The sequence below is a fragment of the Pleurodeles waltl genome, chromosome 6 (genome assembly GCF_031143425.1).
Source record: "Pleurodeles waltl isolate 20211129_DDA chromosome 6, aPleWal1.hap1.20221129, whole genome shotgun sequence".
Taxonomy (NCBI): domain Eukaryota; kingdom Metazoa; phylum Chordata; class Amphibia; order Caudata; family Salamandridae; genus Pleurodeles; species Pleurodeles waltl.
Window position 1 is genome coordinate 644,496,117 of NC_090445.1, and position 17,225 is coordinate 644,513,341.

Below are 17,225 nucleotides of genomic sequence, written 5' to 3' on the forward strand. Positions count from 1 at the left end.
AAGTTTTTACTTCTTATGACCATAAAGTTACTAGCTCTAATGTATCATATGTAGTTACTGCTCCCATTGGCTTAGCAGCACATAATATCAACAGAATTATCTTACATTGCATACACTTACTACCAGACTTAAAATTAAATAATGATACATGGCAATAACTTGGTAGAGTCCTTAAAAACTTACGTTTTTTTAAAGATGAACATAGTGTGGTTTCTAACTTAATCTTGGCAATTGTTCATCTTCATATGCAGAAGGTACAGAAAACATCATATGATGTGCTGTTTGGAGACTTATTACAACTAACACTTTTGAAAGGTCCACCGATTTTCAACAAACTTTTCTAAGATCAAATTAGGAATTGTTTGGCAAATATAGGCAATGTCAATATTTGGTTGTATTTCACAAATACAGAACTAACACAAATTATGATGCAAGCTTTCAATGAACATTATGCCAACATATAGAAAGACATTCACCTGAGCATTCTAAAAAATTAAGCAAAGATTATGCTCTGGACACGAAATACTTAAACATTATTTCCTAACCTTCGTTTATCTTCTGAAGTAATACATTACCTTCTTTCAAAATCACAACCTGTTGTTTGTTTAATGCCCGGCCTCTGGAGTTCTTCCATTTTGTTCCCTCAAAAATACTTGGTAGGAACTATGAAGGTATTATAATCATAGATGTAGCAAAATAAAAAAATATAACAGTTGTTTAATAAAAAAAAAACTTTAATTGGTTAAGACAGAAACAATGCTCTTCAGTACTGTGTTCTGCATAATGATTTTCTTTAAAACTATGTTTTGTTCCTTAAACATTTGCCTCCAGCACAGGGAGCTCTCCTTCAAGTCATTCTAGTTGTCAAGGAGCCACTTTTGATATATAAGAATGCAGCTCCACTAATCAGCTCTACTATATTTCACTTTCAAGTACTTTACTAAAGTACTTTACTAAATGTTCCAGCAGCCACAATTATCTTAACTCTGCTTCTGTCTCGTCTAGCGCCTGATGGAGTCATTGCACTCTCCTGTCTCAGACCTCAGTATGCTCATGGGACAGGGAACCAGAGGTCTGCCCAGCCCACCCCCCGCCCCGGCTGCAGCCTCCAAACCTTCCTTGTCCACCATACTCCACCCCCCTCCACCACCACTTCAGACCAGTTGGTGGCAGGATAAGCCATCACCAACCCCATTGGGAATCCATCACAACGTAGAGGTGGGTTTTGCAGATTGTCCCGAACGGGCTAATCTCTCGCCTAAAAGACTTCCCCTCTGGCCATGCCTCCATCATTTGGCCCTCTAGCGGATGATTATTTAGCGCTTCTCCGTGAGTACGTTATGGCTCTTTTGGCCAACGGGACTATAGAGAGGGTTCCTGTGCCAGAAGTAGGCTGTGGTTGCTATTACCACTACTTTCGGGTGCCCAAGAAGAACAAGGGCCTGTGTCATATCCTCAACCTCAGAACCCTCAGTCTCTTCCTCAGGAAGGCGAAGTTCAAACTGCTCACCTTGGCTTGAGTCCTTTCTGCCTTGGACCCAGGAGACTGGATGGTGGCGTTGGACTTACAAGTTGCTTATTTTCATATCCCAGTCTTGCCTGCCCACAGACGTTATCTACACTTCGTGGTAGGTCACGAGCTCTTTCAGTTTAATATGCTCCCCTTCGGCCTTACCAGAGCCCCATGGGTGTTCACAAAAGTGATGGTGGTGGTTGCAGCTCATCTGCGCAGGTCAAGAATTTCAGTCTTTCCCTACCTCGACGATTGGCTGTTGAAGGCAGACACGCCCCAGAAAGTCATCTCCCACCTTCAGACCACAGTGAACCTTCTGCATTCGCTGAGGTTCACTATAAACAAGTCACACCTGACTCCTTCTCAGACACGCCCTTTCTTCGTAGCGGTTCTGGACACAGCGTAATTTCAGGCCTATCCTCCCGATCAGCGAGTCCTGGATATTCGGGCTATGATTCTGATGTTTCAGCCTCTCTCCCGGGTTTTGGTGAGAATGACTGAGGTTGCTGGGCCTCATGACCCCCTGCATCTTATTAGTACCAAATGCCAGATGGCATATGCTGGGTCCGCAGTGGGACTTGAAGATCCAGTGGGCACAGCACCAGGGGAATCTCACCGACATGGTCCAGATCTCGGACGGGACTGAGAAAAATCTGCAGTGGTGGCATTCTAATACAGATTGGGTCCACGGCATATCCCTCTCCCTTCCCCAACCAGATCTCACAGTTGTGACAGATGGGTCACTTCTGGGATTGGGCGGCCACATGGGAGAGGCGGAGATCAGAGGCCTCTGGTCTCCAGTGGAGTCAGAGCACCACATCAGTCTTTTGGAGCTCCAGGCGATTCAACTTACATTGAAAGCATTCCTTTCTCTCTCCAAGGGAAAGGAGTGCAGGTGTTCATGGACAACACCACCGCCATGAGGTACTGCAACAAACATGGTGGAACCTTTGTGAAGAGGCTCTTCACCTTTGGATATGGCTGGAACATCAGGGCATTTCCCTGGGGGTTAAACGGGCGGGCTGTCTAAACGCCAGAGCAGACGAACTCCGTTGTCGATGCATAGTCGATCACGAATGGCGTCTCCATCCAGAGGTGGAGAAAGGTCTTTCAACAGTGGGAAGAGCCTTGGTTAGTTCTATTCGCCTCCACAGAGAACACTCAACATCTTCAGTTTTGCGCAATGTGGTTTCCAAGGTGGTTCTCGCTCAGCGACGCCTTTCGTATCGAATGGAGGCCAGGCCTCCTGTACGCCAGTGGTCCCCAAACTTTTTCTCCCTTGACCTATTGGCAGTTGGCTGCGGCTCCCCACTGTGTTATTTTTGTTTTAGCGAGTGGGGGGGAAGGGGTGGGGCTTATAAGCCCGGCCTCTGGAGTTCTTCCATTTTGTCCCCTCAAAAATACTTGGTAGGAACTATGAAGGTATTATAATCATAGATGTAGCAAAATAAAAAAAAATAACAGTTGTTTAATAAAAATAAAAAAACTTTCATTGGTTAAGACAGAAACAATGCTCTTCAGCACTGTGGTCTGCATAATGATTTTCTTTAAAACTATGTTTTGTTCCTTAAAAATTGCCTCCAGCACAGGGAGCTCTCCTTCAAGTCATTCTAGTTGTCAAGGAGCCACTTTTGATATATAAGAATGCAGCTCCACTAATCAGCTCTACTATATTTCACTTTCAAGTCCTTTACTAAAGCACTTTACTAAATGTTCCAGCAGCCACAATTATCTTAACTCTGCTTCTGTCTCGTCTAGCGTCTGATGGAGTCATTGCACTCTCCTGTCTCAGACCTCAGTATGTGTCTGCAGTCTCTGATTCCTTCTCACTATAGTCATGTGTCACAGTCCGTGTCAATTCAGTTCTTACTATGGTACAAAATTCCGATGAAGGTCCACATCCCACCATATCAAAAAAGTAAAAACACATTTATGCATTAAACATGTTGCATACTATCATAGTTATAAGAACTTATTCATACACTACAAAAGATGTTAAAAAGTCTTCCCACCAACTAATATTAACAAGACTAAAAACAGTGCCCTTCAGGATTAGATAAAATATATTATTAAAACAATACCACAATTTCCTTAAAAGGGACACCGTACATACTTAAGTCCAACACGTGCCTCTGTTTTTATTTCTGCATTGCTCATAGTTTGTGTTAACTGTTCTGACAGATAGGAGCAATTCCTGTGCTATTTTGCATGTCGCACTGCCATCTAGTGGTACTAGAGGGAGTTTCATCTTAGCAAAACATGTTTGAAAGCCAGCTTGAAAAACGAAAGAAATTGCACTCTGAATGTTGAGGCTTTATGTTCTGGCGCCCCTGGGTAGTTTTGGAGGCGCACCAGGGTGCCACGGCGCACAGATTGGGAACCCCTGCCCTAGGGCCACCTTGAGCCACATTAACGTCATTATTTTTTATGTTAATTAATGTGGCCCAATGAAATCCCTGCGCCTTATTTACAGGGTGGCGCAATGCATGTAACCCTTTGCGCTACATTATGCCTGCATCATATAAAAAGGGGACATTCCCTCATTAGGGGAGCCGGAAAAATGGCGTAAGGACATCTATGACATTTCCTTGCACCATTTTTTACAGCACTTTTAACGCCTACTCAAGAGCAGGCGTTAAAAGGGGGCTTCCATTCTTTCCAATGGGGCTCTATTTACTCTGCAGGACTAGCGCCAATATTTTGGCACTACTCCTGCAGAGTACATCAATTGCATCATAAGAAATGACGCTATTGCCCCCTACCCTGTGCCATGGTGCGCCGTATTTTCAATAGAACGCACACAAGGTGGCGGTAGAGGGGGTGCTAAGTGGCGCAGGGAAAGTGGCACTGCACTTTGGTGCAGTGCCACTTTCCATAAAACTGCCTCTTAATTTAAGAATAAAAATATGTGATTTTTATGATTCAAAGATTTACTGTCAATAACAGAAAAATCATTACTTCTATTTCTAAATGTAATACTTCTCAAATTATTTCTATTTCAGGACATACCTATACTACTTATGCCATAATTATCAATTGTAGTTACACAATTGAGGAGTTATATATGTCATAATTTGGCCTGGAATGGGTGATGACATTTACAAAAGTCCCATCTAAGTATCATTGTCTTCTATGCTTTCAGATATATGAAATTACTTAATTAGATATATTAACAGTTAAACATGCACAGCATCTAGGAATTTTTTTCACAATCGAATTGATTTGTTTTCACGGGTGTTTCATGATGACTACTACTCATCTTGAACTGTAAAGGTTCAAAATGATGACATAGTAATGTGAGTGAAAATAATTAAACATCATACAAATTCAATGAAAAAACAAAGGTTAAAGCTTAGCTATAGTTAGAAAAATATAACTTATTATTTCTATGCAAAACCAACTTAAACCACACCAACCTTATAAATTCTAAAGGTATTGTTATGACTTTGTAGTGCCTCAGCTCTGATCCAAATCAACACTGTCTGGGAAAAAGCAGATTACTTGCTAAAAAAACAGATTTGGCTGTACCAGTGCTTTTTCAGCCACAGTAGTTTAAGGTCAACAATGTGTGAGTCTGCAGGAAATCTTTTTGCGTCTCACTGCATTTTAAGTATAAATAGTGTAGTGCTTACTTGGTGTCCGCACGACCCGGACATTCCAAGTGAGAAAGATTAACTCCCTAAGTGGCATCATGGTGGGTCAGTGAGTGCTGGAAAGTCTGGAAAACACATGGGGCATTTAGGAGTAAGATACAAGGAATCGGGGACCCCTTCCAGTCTGTGAGTGTGTAATAATACAACAAAGAGATTGTTGTAACAAGAAATACGATGGGCAGGGTGCAAAAGGAGCCCCTTCCAAACTCAGTTGTTGGAAAAAAACAGCCCGGAGGGTAGTGAAGTCCACAGTAGACAAAGGACAAGAGCTTACAGACAGCTGTATTCATTTTAACTAGAGATGGGAGGTCAATTGCTTGTCACAGGTGTGGGGTACGGAGCCCAAAGGAGAGTGAACACACCCTGAGGGCCCTAACGCTAAGGAAGACAGGAAAAAGGGATGAGTGGCAATGTGTTATAGCCCGTGACAGTGAAGTAGCCAAGGAATCAAAACCTCAGAGGTAACCCTGACAGGAGCTCATCAACAGTTTTTTTGGGGTGACCTCTGTGGGGGAAGGTCCAGTGATTCAGGATGTATTGTTAGTGGGGCTGTGGATTTCCCATCACTGATGGAGATCAGATGTTCAGGAGTGTGAGGCAGTCTGATGTGGAGCACCAACACCGCATTTCAAGGCTAATCGCTTTTCCCCATTAATTTGCGCATTAGAGTGATCTGATCTGCAAGCTGGTCTAGCTGATAATCTCTGGTTTGTGCAGCCACATCTTTGCCAGAGGGGCAGTTCATTCCACTTGTCAGGAGTCAAGGGGTGGGTGGTTCCATACAGTTGTTCCATCCAGTCCCAGGCCTCAGCTGGGTCTTCAAAGTAGTGAGTTATCACTGCACGAAGTTAGCAGGAAAAAGGAAAGAATACCTGAGTCTCCTGTCCTGCAGCCTACATTTCACACCCATGAAGGATACCTGTTCTAGAGTGGTTAGGCGGTGCACTTTTGCAGAATTATATTGGTCCTTAAAATGCAGGATTTAACCACTATGGGACCAGGGGAAAATCCTTGGGGAGGGCACTGTGTAGCAGCTTGTTGGCCTCTTTCAATAGAGAAGAAGGGTAAGCTTATAGCATGAAGCTTTTGATCTAAGTGCTCTAGGAAGGTGATTGGGTCCCAGACCTACTTGCTTTCCCTCTGCTGCCTTCAGCTTCTTTTCCCAGCCCTCCAAGAAGCATACACTGTATACTAAATTGGACACTAGCTTTTGAGTGTCTGTAATTTGCAGTTAAATGCATCGGGCGCCTCAGGCAGCCAGTTCGTCTCACAGCTGGTTGGGTGCAAGGGAACATGGGTGGCTTTACATAGTGCAAAATTTACCTCTGGCCGTTCCCCTCCGGGGTTGATCTTGCACTAAAAAGTACCCTTCTGAACATTAGTTAGCAAATAATTCATTTAGACCTCAATAACTGAGTTGTAGATCCCAAATGAACAGCAAAATCATAAGAGAACAGACAGTACCCCTAGTTGTTAGATGTCCAGAAACATCTTCCAAAATAATCTGGCTGGACAGAGTCTCTAGTAGAAAAGGAAAGACATCAAACATAATCTGCCTCACCCCCAGAATCAAGGGTTTTTTATTCACAAATCTCACATATGAAATTGGGTAAACCACAGTTTCAATAAGGTATAATCCCAAGTCACATTTCTATTGACAAATCAGAGAAATCTATGTAACAATTTTACATGTTAGCACTATCCCATTTTCTAAGAAACAATCAAGAAATTTCAGCATCTCGTTATAATAAGGAGTTAATCTAATATGCAGCATTTCTGAATAAAAGGCCATGCACCAGCCAAAGAGTGATAGGCCCAGCAACAGTACATGGGATGAACGGAATAACCTTGCATAGTTGCAACTGTTAACAGACACTGAAATGTTCATTCACGATACATGCACATTGTAAATATACAGTCACATTAGCCGGTTGTGATATCACATTTGGAATCTTAGTATCGAATCTAGATTCAGAACGAACACCAAGATTCACCAAGATTCAAACGGGGACAGTTGGACTGGGCTTCCTCCTGTAAAGACGGATTTTTATTACTCTAAACTAAATTGAGTACAACCAAAGTGGACGTGTGGAGACCTCTTACCTGCAAGAGTACAAAGAGTATGATGGAAGTGATGAAAAACCAAATCAAACATTTGTGTGAGATGGAAAATGTATTGCTGAATTCAATGATCTAAAGAAAGCTATTGCTAAAGCTCCTGCTCTAGCATTATTTTACATTGAATACAATTCTGTAATTCTGACTGATGCAAGCAATGTGGGTATGAGAGCAGTTCTCTTGCAAGACCACAAAGGGAAATTATCAATTTTTGCATACACTTCGAGATCATTGAGGAAATGCTGAATTAAAGTATTTCACAATAGAAAAAGAAACATTGACATGTTGGTGGGGTATAGAGAAATATTTGTATGCCACATCATTCAGAGTGATAACTGACCACCGACAATTGGTAGATTTATTCACAACAAAGGGTTGTAAAAGAGCCCCACCTAGAGTTGCTAGGTGGCAATATAAACTTCAAGAGCTTCATTTTCATGTGGAATATGTACCAGAAATGTTTTAGGAGATTGTTTGTCATGTCACCCGGTCTAGGTCTTGAATGAGTCAAGTGTTCAAAATGACATATCCATCTGCGAAGTTTCACATGGATGTATAACTGAGCTCCAGTGGCAAGATGCTTTTTTGAAAGGAGTGGAAATGCAAAACGTGTAAAAGTACATTAGAACAAAGGGGCCTAAAAAGAAAGAAATGGAAGAAAAAATGCTGTCTTAATTGTCAGAGTTTCAGGATGTATTGTTTAGTGAAGAACAAATGGTTGTTCCCAAAAGTTTAAGGGGAATGATTCTAAACATGGCTAATGAAGGTCATCCAGGTATACGTAATATGAAAATAAAGATTAGGAGTGATTATTGGTGGCTTGGAATGGACAGAAATATAGAGGATAGAGTAGAATCTTGCATGGATGGTGCGAGAAACGACAAATTTCAAAAGAAAATTAATTATATCAAAAGCCCATTATCTAGATTTAGTAGGGTTGGAAGAGGATTTTGTTGGAGATAGCAGGGCTGATATGTATATCAGATTGTCAAGTATACTGCATTGTGTTGATTGATCAGATGTCTCAGTTACCTGAAGTGAAGGTTGTTAAAAAAATTGCTTCCAAATGTGGAATTGATTTTATGATGGAGATTTTTTAAAGGGAAGGCTTTCCTAAAATCTTGGTAACTGATAATGGTCTTCAACTAACATCTAGGGAGATGACATAATTTCTTTCTGAGCATGGCATCGATCATATAAAAACATTGGCTTATTACCTCAAAGTAACGGTATTGATGAATGGTGGATTAAAGATTTAAAGGAAGGGTTACAATTAGCCATAGTTAATGGAAACAAATTGTTGGTCAACTATTAAGCATTTAGGTCCTCATTTAGGCCACCATACCGCCATTGCGGGCTAAACCCTGCCGGCCCTATTTTGAGTTCCCGGCTGGCCCGTAACATTGTAGCTGGCTCATAATCGAGCTGGCTGCAATGTGGCGGTGCAGCCGGTGCAGCAGCACCCGTCTTGCATTCCACTGCCCGTAATCCGGGCAGTGGAATGCGCAAAGGGGCTCTGCATGGGGGCCCCTGCACTGCCCATGCCAAGTGCATGGACAGTGCAGGGGGCCCCAGGGGCCCCTGACACCCCCATTCCGCCACCCTTTCCATGGCAGTGTGAACTGCCATGGAAAGGCTGGCAGATGGGGACTCATCATCCCCAGGGCAGAGCTGCTTGCAGCGCTGCCCTGGTACATTACAACCGCCGAGACTGCCAGGCTGCAGGCTGGCAGCAGCCTGTCATTGTCGGCGGTTGGACAATGACCGCCACAGTCATAATAGGGTGATGGGACCACTGTGCCTGCAGCAGTCCGACCGCCATCGCAAGTGTGGCAGTCTTGATACCGCCACACTCGTAATGAGGGCCATAGTGTCCCTTTTGAGAAAATGAAAGGCCGACCACCTATATTCAATCTGAGGCACACTTTGATGCTAGATCTTAAAGGTGAAGAAGGTGGTAGTTTGAACAGAAGTAATTCTGATAAAAGGTACTATGATGGAGGAGAACCTATATGTTTAAAAAATAAATCCAGCAAGAAAGTAACAGATTTGAGTATAGGGGAATAGGTGCGTGTGAAGAAAATTGGTAACATTTGGAGAATCTCTGGCCCATATTTATAATCTGTGTCTGCCGGATTAGCGTATTTTTTTTTTACGCAAATCCGGCGCAAACTTAACACAATATTTATATTTTGACGCTAGACCCATCTAGCATTAAAATATCCGAGTTTGAGTCATTTTTGGGGATGCGTGAAACCGCCTTGCGTCAATGAGATGCAAGGTAGGCGTTCCCGTCCAAAAAATTACTCAAACACCCTTGCGCCATATTTATCCATCCGGGCAAAAATGACGCACGGCTGTGAAGCGGACCCGAAAAATTATGCAAAGCCCGATTGGCGTCAAATTTTAACACCTGGGTCAGGGCAGGCGTTAAAATGGGGCAAACACACCACTACTGAAGGAAAACACACACAATCAACATCATTGCTCAAGAAGGACAACATGGAGGTGCTTCTCATGAAGCATGCCAGACGACGCAGAGCAGAGGACCAACAGCAGCCGCTACCACCACACCAACGTGGACCCCAAAGACAACGCAGAAGGCAGGAGAGGCTCTTCAGCAACAGGGAAACCCTCCAGGACCTCAGGGAACAGGATATCATCCTGAGGTACAGACTCAACTGGCAAACCATACAGCAGCTGCTGCGCCAAATTGAGCCAAACCACGAGTGCCCTGGTTGCTGGTGTGTCACAGCCCTCTTTCTCTACCTTCCTTCCCAAGGTCCTTGATGCCATCATCTCCCTCACACCCCGCCACATCAGCTTCCCCAGCACACAGTAGAAGCAGCAGAAGACCAAACAAGGGTTTTACCAAATACATAGCTTCCCACATGTGCTTGGTGCTATTGACTGCACCCATGTCCGGTTGTACCACCTGCTGCAACCCGAGCATCTATATTTCATCAGAAAGCACATCCACTCCATAAATGTGTAGGCCATTGTTGATCAGCAGGGACTGTTCACCAACATCTTGGCAAAGTATCCTGGGAGTGTACATGATTCCTTCATCTTTTGCCACAGCACTATCAATCGGCACTTCCAGGACGGACAATATGGCAAAGGCCTTCTTGTCAGTAAGTCCATAAACCTAGTAATATACACATGGCACAGCAACCCTGTAGGACACACAATACATACACTACTACATTGACATGTGGCCAGGAAGACACTGAGGTGTGACACAGGTAGTTATGTTGGACACCCTGACACATAGGGATACACACCTATGGATAAATGACAGCTGCCAATAATAATAGATGCCACTCTAGAGCTACAAGGGACCAATTTCAAACCACACAGTGACAATGACATGGCCTGCACTAGAAGTACAACTTGGAAGATGAACCATTTACTATTAGAAAAGAACACATCCTCCCAAGCAGCAAGTATTGTGGAAGGGTGTGCAATGTGTGTTGCTGCAGGTCAAACACCATAAGACACATAGCATGATGATGCTTACTCACATGTAGGTGACATGGAAATACTGAGGCAGTATCAACATCACACATCACTCCTGGGGTGACGTTGCCAGCTAGCAATAAGGAAGTGGACTGTGCTACGAACAAATATTGATGTGACACTAATGCAAACTGCACACTGCTGCACATACTGAAAGAGCCAATTCTCCATCTAAATAACAGATATACAGGTAGATGGCTTTTCCTGCACAGATACATCCACCTCCACAAGCCAGTTAGCCAGCTTACCTGGAGCAAGTTCGGTAGTGAAGGTGCACGGTTGCTGGCAGAGGGAACCACAAAAGTCTACAGAGAACCAAGTCACACATGGGACAATTGTGCATTGCCAATACTGAACACCTCTGTGCTGCCAACTTATGGAGATGTGTTGGGCATTGCCACCAAGCCCAATCAAAGGGCCTCACTTCTGGTTTTCATCTGCAATTACATATGTCCAAGTGGACGGGATGTCCAGGCCATGTAGTGCAACCATGTTACCACCACATTAGGAACTATTGTGTGTGTGTGTATGTATCATGTCCCCTCCAGCGAACGCACACTAAAATATGTAGGTCACTACACAATGCATGGGAGATACACACTGAACTGCAGTTTGGAAACTAAACCATTTATACCAGGTCAATAAGCCAAACACAAGTTGTCAAGTCAAACAACCCAATGCAGAAAGAACCTCACAGAAGCCCAGGATCCCACACAATGCCACAAACACATATGATACTATGATACTTACTCCTATTTTCTTTTTCAGCTGATCGGGGTTATGGGATCCAGCCATGGATCATGACCCCATTCTCCAACCCAAGCACAGCAGCAGAGTGTGCCTATAATGAGGCACACCTGAGGACATGCACCATTATTGAACGGACCTTTGGCATCCTGAAATCCAGATTCAGGTGCCTGGACATCACCGGAGGCAGCCTCCTATATTCCCCAGAAATAGTCTGCAAGATCATATTGACTTGTGCCATCCTGCACAACATTTGTGTTAGGAGGAACCTCCCCCTATATGAACGTGAACAAGAACTGCCTGAGGAGGAGGAGGAGGAAGAGGCAGATGGTGACAGGGTGTTGGGTAGCCATTTTAGTTATAGCTCCATGCACGTTAGTTTAACACACTAGGCCGCTGTGCACTTTGACCTAGATATATTTTATTTGGCTTTGCATTGTTATTTTTACAATAACCAGTTTTACGGTCTCGTTTTATTTTCATCTATCTAACTGTTTTTGCTTAGCCCAGCATTGTGTTCTCAAACAAGATATTCTTGATCATTTTGTGCTTCAGTCAAGGCTACAGTTTGGTACATTGCCGGTGAACGTGGTAGCAGTTTAGTCTCCAACATTCATAGAAAATACACATCCTTACGTAGGGACATTTTCTTAGAACATCAGCTGTGTTATTATAAAAACACTTCCTAGTCCCATTACACGTTAAGAGAGATTCCAGCCAGGGGACCACAACTGTATCCTGATTGCTGAATGCTTTGCTGCAGATGCTAATGCAGACTACAGGCCTTTGCTCAGGTATGAGGGTTGATGTCCTCCTGGGGGAACCTGAAAGGCAGAATTAGAGCTTAACATGCTGTGCTCAGATTATGATTTAGATAGGAAATAGTCCATAAATCCTAGTGACAATATGATAGCGTTATTCTTATGCTTCACTCTCCTCGTCACCATTTTAATACTGTCATGTTGTGTCGTCCTGGTTTTTACAGCTCACTCTTTGCTATCTAAAATGCAGTTGTTTTATTAAACCAGTCATTAAAACTTATACTGCTTCTTATTGTCATTTATATATGAGACCGAATTGTGAGTGAGAGAACCGGATGAGACCTGAGTGACCACGACTTCCCTGAGAAGCCTAATATGTCATGCGGTTGGCTGCCTAATCATCCCTATCTTCTGGTAGAGATGAGGCACTGCTAGTTAGCCGGAGCAAAATCTGGATTTAGGGCGACAGGTGTCACCCACAGTGGGTCAGACTCAGTCTCCCACACGTGGACGATCTTGCTGCTCAAAGTCCAGTAGTCTCATTAGAATAATGAGAGCCTACGCAACATGGTGCCGCCAACGTTTGGTCAGGCTCTAACTTTTGGGTCCTCCAGAGTATCTCTGTCTCATTATATATAATGACACCTCAATGCTGTATGCGGAGACATCCGTGGTGCTGAGGATTTCCACCACAGCTGTGAATGTAATCCTACTACAACTGGCGGTTGTTCAAGCTTGAACTTTAAAAGGAAACTCCATTTTGGTGTGCCTTCTCTGAACTCATTGTGTTACTATCATGGCGAATCCCCAACAGGTACAAATAGCTGTTAATATGAGACAACCTCTAACAGCACACTTACTAGCAAATGGCCTAACGGCCCAGGGAGGTCCAGTCACATTTGTGGTGGACGCCCATGCAGCTTATAGAACAGAATGTTTTTACTCTTGGGTCACATTTCCAGCAGTTGATGGGAACACAAATACATTTCACCAATATACACCTGCGAATGCGCCTGGACAATACAGAGCATACGCATATTTACAGATAACTCTATCTTATCAAGAACATAATAATTGGCTTGATGGCGCCCTACCCCACACAATATTACCAGTAAGGTTAGGTCCGCTAAGTAATGACGGTCCTACCTGGCCTTTATTGGCCACCTATACACCACATCCTGCAGTTGCAAATTTAGCAGTAGCTGAGGTTCGTCGCTTATATATTGAATTAATAGCAATATGTAGATGATTAGTACAATTTGTGGTGCAAACACTAAATACAAACCCAGCACATGTTGCACCAGCACATCCACATGCATTAACACCAGGTATAAATCCTGCAACTGTACATTCGATTATGGGTAAAGTACCCGGCAAACAAGAGGAAACTCTGTTTTGGTTAGCACAGAAAATAAATACGCTGGAGGCAGTGTTTCCCCATAAAGGACCTCAGGATAAACATAGAATATTAACGATGTGCTTGCCCTTTGGGATGGTCCCTACAGTAGAAAACTGTAATACTTGGGGCACTGTATTTGCCGCGCTCAACCCAACCGCACATGGTACACTTGCCAATTTACCGGAAGTGTTGAAACAAATTCAAGATGAATATGGGGCTGCCCTGGCCCTAGATTTGGGGATGCAATTGATGGGCAATTTTGCCACAGTATCCTCAATCATTTTAAGTAACCTTAAAGGGGAAGCAGTCGCACTTGCAGTGCGCATGCGGCTTCGTGACGTTCCACAGCAGGATTAAGAATGACAGCTGCCTAAAATAATAGCAGAGACCTAGTCAAGTATTGGTCGAGATAGCTTAGTGGCCAGACCACAAAAACCTCAATTTCAGGGTAAATCAAACAAAGACACCCCCAAGCAAGCACCTGAGGGTAATAAGAAACGCTGGGATAAAAAGCAACAAACTCCTAAGAAAGAGAGGAGAGAATCTCCACATATGGAGACCCCACAAAATAGGTATAATCTCAGAAACAGAGATACCATAAAAATGCCTGATAGATATCAATATACTGATACACGCCAATCTCATTCCTTTCAGGACTCATCGGAAAAAAGAAATGAGAGAGGTGGGTGATCAGAGGGAAGAACAGAGTACGTGAAACCGAGAAGGGAATCACAATGCTGTTCAGAGGTTTCTGTTAAAAAGGAAGAGAAACCGCCCAACAAAAACAAAAATTTAAAAAGAAAAAAGTGGCAGCAGTCGCAGTCCGACATACCACACAGGAAGAGGGTCCTCTTGAAGAACAAGAATTGGGCTCTAGCCTTGCTAGACAGCGCGGCAGAGGTCACAATAGTTCGCCGGAATATTCTAGAGCATCTGGAGGTGAAAGCAACTGATGACTTTATACAAGTAGAAACTGCGGACATGCGTGTCTCCACACCTGATAGGGTGTACAAAGTAACGCTACAGTTAGAAGGAGACATTGAACGCACAATAGACGCAATCTTTTGGGATCGCATAGTAAAAGTATATGATGTCTTGTTGGCCGAACAAGATTGGCCGCCTGACTTTGTCCGTACCTGCCCATATGGAGAAGATGTCCCTAAGCCTTCTTTCTCGCCCCTTGTTCCAGAGGAACTCGCTGAAACCTATTCCACTGAATGGGCTTTGACACAAGCACCTGCATTATACAGAAATCGCGTGGGATGGGATAAAGAATCCCCCTACCATGTAATCCCAATTAAAAATGAACCTCAGCCACAACCGCAGTATCCTATAAAACATTAAGCAAAAGCACTAGTGAGAGAAATACTAACACAATTAGAGTACCAGGGTGTGATTGAACCCTGTGTCTCACCAATGAATAACCCATTATTCCCCATAGCTAAACCAGACCATTCATACAGAATAGTCTTAGACTACAGAAATTTAAACAGTCATACACGTACCTATGCTATCCAAAATTTGCATAGCACAGCACTAATGAGCAACATAGTGCGTGAAAAATACAAAACAACACTAGACATTTCCAATGGGTTTTTCTGCCAGAAGATAGCGCCTGAGAGTAGAGACTTAACAAGTTTCAGTGCACTAGGCTCCCAGAAAAAATTCTGTCATTTACCTCAGGGGTACAAGAACAGCCCAGGACTGTTCGCAGCTCGTGTCACTACTATATTGCACGAGATTGACCCTGAAGCATTGTCCTATGTAGATGATATATATCTCACGGATGATGAACTACTACAACATTTAAGACGGGTAGCCCGCATTGTTGTAGGGTTTGCCGAATTTGGCTACAAATTTAACTTATAAAAAGAAAATAGCCTTCCTCAGCGTCCTGTTACTAGCATATGAGCTGTCAAGTGAAGAGAAGAGCCTACCGCCACAATTCTCGGAGAAATGCGCACGGTTACAACCACTGAATACGATTAAAAAACTTCAATCATAATTGGGTTTCTTAAATTTTGGCAGAACCTACATTCCAGATTATGCTACACGCATAAAACCTTTATATGACTTAATACGTCCCGATTTTTCAAGTAAATTCTGGACAATTGAACATACAAGCATTCTTCGAGAGTTGCAGACAGACATGCTTGCAGCACAGCATTTACACACAAGGGACAACAAAACACATTTGGTCATCAGAGTAATAGCTGGGGCCATCGGTTTCACCTATGTGACGTTTAATGAAGGTGAGACGGTCCCGATTGCATACAAATCGCATTTTTACTCAGCAGCAGAACAACGCTTTGCTCCCACAGAGAAAATTCTCACTGCTGTACAAATGGCTGTCATTAAAGAAAGACCTCTTGCCCAAGGAAAACACATTATTGTTGCTTCTCCAATCCAAGCCCTAAAGGATGTTACAAAAGCTAGCGTTCCAAACGCAAAAGCATTACATCCACATTGGATACAATGGGCTACGTCTCTGACAGCCACTGATATAGACTACATTTTTGACCCAAAGCTACAAACTCAAGAATTTCTACAATATGAAATAGAATATCCAGTTCCAGCAAATACTTTGCCTATTGATCAATATCATAGAGCCATGTACACCGATGGCTCTGCACAACCTGCAATTGGAACTAAACATCAATATTCTGCTGCTTGCGCATTCGTAAGTGGCTATATAAAGGGTGATACATTTTGTCCTCTACATACCTTTACACAGACCATAGGGGATTGTACAGCACAATTGGCTGAGCGAAAAGCTCTGCTGATGGCACTGGAGCACACGGATCCTGCACAGCCTACGCTGATTGTTTGTGAATCATATTACTGTGTCCCCATCCTTTAATTAATACCTGCATTATTGGCACCAGAATGGGTTCAGAGATTCCAAAGGCAACACCATTAAACACAGACTACTGTGGGGGAAAGTAGCTGACCTAAAAGCAACGCTACCAAATGTCCATGTTGTACACACACTTGGACACCAGCGCGTTGGAATACACGTTGCTGGAAATACACTGGCTGATGAAGCCGCAAAGACAGCAGTGGCTCGTTTGAGTTCAAAACCGGACGCAGACATCTGGGCTGCCTTGACAGCTACGGCTGATGGTATGCCCTATCCTAAAGGATTTTCTAATAAATATCCCTATCGTATGGGAGGTATGCTGAACACTGAGGTTAAGATACCAGGCGTAGGTGTACGCGACATCCCCAACGAAGACATAAGATCACAATTGATTAAAGCAACGCATGAAGGGGTGGCATCTGCCCATGCTGGTGTGGCGGCTGCAATTTAGATCTCGCAGGCCCGTTATTGGTAGCCAGGTCTCTACAAAGAGACTAAGCAGTATGTCATTTCTTGTGACATCTGTCAACAAATCAAAGTTTCCACTGCCAAGCGCCCGCCGCAGACACCCCTCTTAATTTCAAACAAACCATTACAATGTGTGTACTTGGACCACTGTGGTCTCTTAACACCTGGTAGTGCATACAAATATATT